Genomic DNA, 7,665 nt, shown 5'->3' on the forward strand with positions numbered 1-7,665 from the left:
AGACATCGGCTGTTTGCTGGGGCAGCGGCGCCAGAGGCACTGCCAGACCCCAGGCAGGCAGAGAAACGTCCCATGGCAAAGCAGTGACCAGGAAATGTGACCCAGTCATCGAATTCACATATGTAAATACTTTCTGGATTGTTAATTGCTTCCAAAGTGGAAGACTTTCTCTTAATCTGCCATTAGCAGCTGCGCATCCCTCTCCATTTCAAATTGCCTTAGAAGGTGAGGGTTTCTTCACTGCCATCAGGGACAGAGTGGAAGAGCAGTACTTTTTTAATTAAGTCAGTTTGCTGGTGTTACTCTTGGATAGCTTACATAAATGAAGGAGGAGTTTGCTCATTGCACTGCTGATTTCCTCCTGATGCCCATGACCACCCTGCCTATCGCTCCAGCCGCGGATGCCCCACCAAGTCTCCCCCTCCCAGCTCTGGCAGTCTCGCTCTCTGTGCCAGCCCGCTGGTGGCTTTGGTCCCGCAGGACTGGTTCCATTCCACAGGACCCCGCCCAGCTCAGCGCTGCACAGCGGTGCATGTTGCAAACTCCCTTGAGCACGTCTGCTCTGAAGGCTGCTGTACCAGGCACAGCGATCCAGTGCTTGCTGTTGGGTACGGCCCCTGCCTGCTGGAGATGAATTAATGTGGTTTTTCTGGGACATAATAGTTACAGAAACCAGGAGGACCTTTCTGCCTGTTGCATAACTAATTGCTGCACGCTGTGCAGATTCTGCAGGGCTGCTGAGCCACTCCGCCTGTCCCACTCTGACGGAGCTAGCCCCTCTGCAGGGATGTGCCACCCTGACCCTTGTGCCGTGAGCGCAGAGGGAATTTTCCCCTCCTTCCTCATGCCAGGGGGGTCCCACACCAGGGCCGAGCAGGAGGGAGCGTGCTGCAGCCCCAGAGCGGCAGAGGCAGAGGGCTCTCCTCCTCAGGCACCTGTGGTGCTGGGCTGCAAGGCTGGAGCACCCGTGGTGCCTCCGGACTGGCCAAACGCTGCCCTCGGAATAGGGACCCAGCTGCGTTAGGCTCCTGTGTGCAGACACAGCTGCTTCCTAGCACAACGCCCAGCCGCCCAAAGCCTCAGTGTGCTTCACAAACCCATCAGGGGATGAACCAGCAGAAATGGCATGTCTCTACAGACTCATACGTGAAACGGGTTGGGAGCGTGCTGCAGCCCCAGAGTGGCAGAGGCAGAGGGCTCTCCTCCTCAGGCACCTGTGGTGCTGGGCTGCAAGGCTGGAGCACCCGTGGTGCCTCCGGACTGGCCAAACGCTGCCCTCGGAATAGGGACCCAGCTGCGTTAGGCTCCTGTGTGCAGACACAGCTGCTTCCTAGCACAACGCCCAGCCGCCCAAAGCCTCAGTGTGCTTCACAAACCCATCAGGGGATGAACCAGCAGAAATGGCATGTCTCTACAGACTCATACGTGAAACGGGTTTGTGGATTCATGCTGTGCCCTGCCTGGCCCCAGCGGGAGGGCAGCACTTCTCCCTCCTGCAGTCTCAACAGGAAAAAAATCACCAATCACTAAATGGCATCGTGTAAACAGGAGCCAAGGTTGTTTGTATTCCAGATAAATGGGCTGGCGCTGGCATGGGAGAGGGTTTTTCCAAGCTCATCCCTCCAAGGCGATGCCACCAACGAGGGCCGTGCCGCCCCTGGGGTTCTTGGATGCTGCTGCCCTAAGGGAGCATCTAACGTCGTTCTGCTGAGTTTGGTATTCAAAAGCCTCCCCAGCAACATCTTCCCCACAGCGCTCATGGCCACCACAGCAAGTCACGAAACACCTTGACTCAGAGCTGTCACACAGCGACCGCCAGCCACTGCCACGCAACACCAGCTGTGCTGGATGGGAGCAGCAGTTCCAGCAGTTTCTTTGGATTCCTCACTCCAAACAAAGGATGGCTTAAAATGTTCATGGTATGGGATGAGCTCTCTCTGGCTTGCTGCGGAGGGTGATGGTGCTGGGGGCTGCGAGGAGGCCAGGTTGGCACCACCGGCCCTGCACACCCCGACCCACCGAGGGGGTGAACTGCTCCTCGGCTGTGCCCCACACCAGATTTCTTCTCATAAGCAAGCAAAGATGTCAAAAATGCCAAAGGAGGTCTTCATTATTTTCTGTCATAAATCCACAGTACTTAAAAATCAAGCTCCTTTCTGAAACCTGGAATTTGTCTGGTGTGCGTAAATGATTAGCAAAAAATAAGATGTTTTCCACAGCAAAGACAGTCCCAGCAGCAATAGGCATTTGTGCTGCCAGAAGCAGGATCGTCAGATATGTCAGCAGCAAACATCCTTCAGGGCAAACCACGGTTGGCTAGAGATTGGATTTAATAAGGATTTCTTTAGCCAGAGCAAGAATTAAAATGTGAGAATTAAAATCTGAAATACCCTCCTTCCCACCCCGAACAATGTCTCCTCTGCCCAGTGAAGGTGCAGGGACCAGTGCTCCGGGCAGAAAAGCCCAGGACAGCAGTGAGGACATCTCGGCTGCATCTCTGCCCCATGGCAAGCACAGGGGTGCTGGGGGTGGCTGCAGCGCCCAAGCTGGGCAGGGGCCCCCACGCACACCGGGAGGGCTTGCCTTTGGGTCCAGGTCATATTCGAAAGGCCCTGGCAGATTTGATTTGTTTGGCCCAAAGCAAGAGTTCCCAGCAGCAGGAACGGAGTTGATGATGCAATGAAAATAATTATTTCCTGAAATTGCATGTTTCTCTAAGCCTATGAAAGTGGCTTTTGCAATGAAGGGAAAAATGGAAGAGCCAGCAATGCAAATCAGTGGCACGTAATTGCCTGGTTTGCCTGCATACAGCTGAACACCACAAGGGGACACTGCACAGTCAATACACGGCATGATGACACTGCACCCCAGCTGTGCAAAATTTCATGGGATTTATTGGTACTGATGTCTCTTGATTAAATCATATTTCTGTCTTCATTTATTCTATAACAAGCTGAACATTTCAATTTCTGAGGCAAGCTTGGATCAGGAATGGAAGGAAGCAGGAGATGGCAGATGACACTGACCTCAGCGGCGGCTCAGTTGGGGAAAACCGTTTTTCATTTAAAACCCTGCTTTCCTGAAAAACTGCAGTCAAGGAAGAATTGACAATTTAGAACAAAGCTGCGAGGAGCAATCTTCTGCAGGAGCCAGTTACAAAGCACAGCTCTGGTCTGTGGCCTGTGTGTTTGGCTGTTAAGAGTCCTCCAGGTTGCAAGGCTTGAAGCAATTTTAGGTTAAAAGGGAATGAAAACTAAAAGACAAGAAGGACTGTAAAAGTCATGGGCTGGACTCCAACACTTGGCAAGGAGCAGCTACCTGGAGGTCAGGGACTGGATTTCCATTGCAAATTAATCAACGGATTAACATTTATTTCTTTGTTCTCATTTTCCCCTTACTGGCATGTCTAATTATGTATTAAAATCTTGCTTTCCCATTCAGAGTATGCCTGTCTGCCCCATCGCTACTACCCCGTCCCCACAGGACCCCCGCCGGGTCCATCGCTGGCTAGTGGGCTCTTGCTGCCCATCGCCACCACTGCCTGGCAGTGGACTCTGTCCCACTGCGGCTGAGGACGTGCCCCTGCCCTGCCCCTCCTTGGTGCCTCCCCGAGCCCCACGGGTGCAGAGCTCTCCCCCCTGCAGCAGCACTTTATCTCTGCTCGCTCATAGCCCTGGTCCTCCTCTGCCAGCCCGGGGCTGGGTAATCTGAAAAGTGCTGTTGCTCTAAATCAACGCTAAAATGTCTCTGCAGCCACGGAAAGTCTATAGCTTGAATTAAGAGCTATTAAGCCTCTGAGCACTGCTTCTTGGCAAGGGACGAAGAACAAAGCACACTGCTTTGGGGGACTGACGGATCAGCGGGACGACAAAGTACCCCCCGGGAGCAGGGATGGGGACGCACCAGGGACACGCGTGTCCATGGGCTTTTGCAGGGGGGTCTGGGGAAGGACCCTGCCGCAGCACCGGCACCGCCGGCACCAGGGGGAAGGGCTGCACCGCGCACCCACCTGCACTGCTGCCGATGCCCTAGTGCAACACCTCAGCTCAAAATCAGCCCCTGTAGCACAATGGGCCAGCTGCCCCTCAGCTCGCTGCACCTCTACACCAGACATCTGGTCTCCTCGGACAGTTGCTCCTCCAGTGGCTTTGCCTTGTGGATTTAATCAGACTTTTCATTTTTTCCTTGCCTGAGTAATTCCATGGAAGAACTAACCTTTGCATTATTTTCAAGGGTTAGTAGGCAATTTTGGAGAAATCAGTTTAACTGAGCAATTAGTGAGTCAATAATACACTTCTGTATTTTATTAGAAACAGAAAAATTGGTAATTTCTGTTTGTTTTGACCCTACCTCTGTAGTAATGGCAGCAATTTTCCGTAATAATCACAGTTACCATGGTTATATCTCCCTCCATGTTGTCAGACACCTGCAGCAGAAAGACACGGTCTCCGCACGAGCACAGCCAGGGGTGCTGCACTGGGTGGGGGGCAGCTGCTCTGGCCCCCCACAGGGCCCCGCATCCTCGTGCCACTCCAGCACCGGTGCAGCCGTGGGTGCTGGCTGTGCCGGGAGTCCCCGGACAGAACAGGGCACCTGCCCCTGCCTGCACCACTTGTCCTTCCCCGGCCAGCTGACAGGAAGGTGGGGGGAGCTGGGGACCCCAAACTCGGTGTTTCACTGAGCCTCAATCGCGGGTGGGGGAGTTGGAGGCAAACAGACAAACAGAACTTTATCTTGTGTTTCTTGGAGCTGGCCCACGGTCCCCAAGCTGCAGCCAGTGCCGGGGCAAAGCACTGGGGAGGGAAACCCAAGCCCTCCTTTGCACAGGGAAAATCACTGCATCCCTCAGCATTTTTGCCTCAGGAGGATGTATTAAGTAGAAATTTCGGATCTATTCCAGAAAGGCTCAGGGGAACTAATTTTCAGAGAGGAAAGAAATTAAAGAACTGCTTAGCTGAATAGCTGAGCTAGTATTTTTCTGTCCTCAGGAAACATCTTTCATAATAATAGCATTAGTAATAATAATAACCCAAAGAAAATCCTAGTAGACTAGGATGTAGTCTACAGGATGTGTGAAATCCCTGGGATGGTGTGAGCTGCCTGCGTGAGTCTTCCTCGTGTCAGCGATATACTTGTTGGCTGGAGACAGATATGTTACCACAAATGGGAGCAATGCATGCAGAGTAATCCATCTTGATCAAAGTACTGAAATAACTGCAAATTCTGTTAGTAAATGAAACTGTCCAGAAAATAATGAAACTTTGTGTTTGTCACAAACCACAGCTCCTCTGACAGGGTTGTGAGCTCCAAATTCGAAGACTTTATTTTTAGTCTTCCTGTCAAGAGGAAAGGAAGGAGTGGACACCCCAGCACCGAGAAGGATGAGAGGAGCCCAGGCACCTCCAGCACCCAGGCTGGCTGGGCCAGGTGGGAAGCCATTTCTGCAGGGACCCCATAATTCTGCAGAACCTACCTTTTTAAAAGAAATTTCAGTTTCTGTCCCTTCCTTTGAGCTGCAGCACACCTCCACCAACACAGCACATGCGACAATGAGAGTGCAGAGGGGGTGTGAGTGTCATGGTGGGTTTGGGGGGCCGGTGGTGGGAGGCATGAGGGACGAGGGGCAGCTCTGTGCCGTAGAGCGTACAGCAGGAGCCAGGTTTGGTGTTTGAGGAGGAAAAGTGGGGCTGGGGGAAGCAGGGGCAAGCTGAACACAGCCGAACACAGCTGTGGCCCAATGTGCTCACCCTCAAATCTCTCATCATCATCACCATCATCTCCCCCAGGCAGAAATGGCCATGGATGAAGGGACCCCCAGGGACACTCCCCCCGCCAGGCTGAGCACCCCCAGTTGGACCAGCCAGTGCAGGGCCTTGCAGCACAGCAGGCGGGGGTCATCCCTGCGGATGGACAAGCAACCCAGGAGAGCCTCCCCCGGCACCTTGTCGTTCCTGTCCCAGCAGACCCCCCCACTGCACCCACACTCCCAGGCCCTCCTGTCCCCAAAGCTATTAAACTGCCTTGTAGATCCCCGAGCTCACTGACGATGGGAAGATCAGAAATAGCACAGGGCTGTGATTAAGCACACATTTTTAAATCCCTGTTATTAATCAGAGGATCCCACTTTCAGAGGAAGGAGACTATCTCCGTTTCAGAAGGCAATGGCCGGCTGACCCCCGTCTCAGCACATCTGGCCGGATGCCGGCAGCGCTCAGAAGAGGTGGATTTATCTCCAGCCCAGCCCACACTGACACGAAGTCACAGGCCTGAGCTCTCCCTCTCTGCAACAAAGCTCCAAGCAAACATTTCTGGTGAATTTGGTTTTGCTTATTCTCTATTTTCATCAGAAAGTGCAAAGGACCTTAAGCAAGCTGCTGCCATTGTGTGTCCCTCAGCACTTCCGAGATCATCTCAAGCTCCAGTGTCCTCCCACTTCTGCTGCGAAGTCCTGGACAGAGTGCTTTGTTGCCTCCCAATTCATGTGTGATGAGTTAGACCTCAACCAGATGTTACGTGGGCAGAAATACCTATTTGAAGTTAAAAGCCTGTGATTATACTTGCCAACCAGCCATTAAGAAAGTATTAAATGGAGAAATTATCCCCCCTTTCTTGTTTCAATACAATAGCATCTTTATAATACACTTAAGTTGCCTACTTTTCATTTTAGTTCCCTTGTTTCTAATACTACATGCAGAACCATTTCACTTTATCAATAGCTCCTGTGAGCGGGAAAAGTCAGGGAGGGAAAAAAAGCCAATATCCTTGAGAATTAGACAAAGGGAAAAAAATTAGCCAGAAGATCTTGCTTTCTCTTTCCTACTGTTAGCATAACTTCTCAATTTACTTTAACAGATTGCCTTCCAAAGAGAAGTATTTTTCAAGAGGAGCAGAGATGAAAGGGATTATTACTTACAGAGACTCTTCTTTAAAGAGATAAAATATTTGGCAATTAAAGCACAAGGAGCTGCAGACTCACAAGGAAAGCGGTGACTTCACTGGAGCAGTCACATTAGCATATTTTCCACTAACCCCTCATTAAGGAAAGCGATAACACTGCTGTGAAGCGCTGCCACTGCAGAGGGGCTCTCCTGCCTACTGCCCAGCTGCGGCAGCCCAGGATCAGGGCACAGGGCCATGAGGGATCTCGTGCTGCAGCCCACAGGTGGCCACGTCCACAGGCCCAGGAGCGGGGTGACACAGGGAAGGGCCAGCCCTTGTCCCAGAGCCACCTCCATCAGGTGGCTGAATGGGACCGCGTGCTTGGAAATGAAGGTTTTTAACAGCCTTCTGTGGGGGAGAGGGTCTGGCTGTCCATAACGGCTGCAGGTAACCTGTCCATGGCTAAACTGGAACACGGTGGAGTCTCTGCCGCCGGTGACCTTGAAGTCAAGGCTGAATTTTCCTGAAAATCTGTTAGTTCAGAGGGAACGGCTGGGAGGGCAGAGACCTCGGCAGCCCTGGGGCTGGGGCGGTGCAGAGCGACGGGAGCAGCCACGAAAGTGACAAAAAAACCCCATTTCCACACGGGGCAGAAGGGCTTGAGGCAGCCCCGCGGGGGGTCCCTGCAACCCGCCGGGGGGAGCCCGGGCCCGTCCCCGGGCAGGGCTGGAGGGCGCCGCTCCCAGCGGGCAGCTCCCGCAGGGCGGGGGCGCTGGCCCGGGCACA

The sequence above is a fragment of the Aptenodytes forsteri genome, unplaced genomic scaffold (assembly GCF_000699145.1).
Source record: "Aptenodytes forsteri isolate BGI_AS27 unplaced genomic scaffold, ASM69914v1 Scaffold142, whole genome shotgun sequence".
Classification (NCBI taxonomy): Eukaryota; Metazoa; Chordata; class Aves; order Sphenisciformes; family Spheniscidae; genus Aptenodytes; species Aptenodytes forsteri.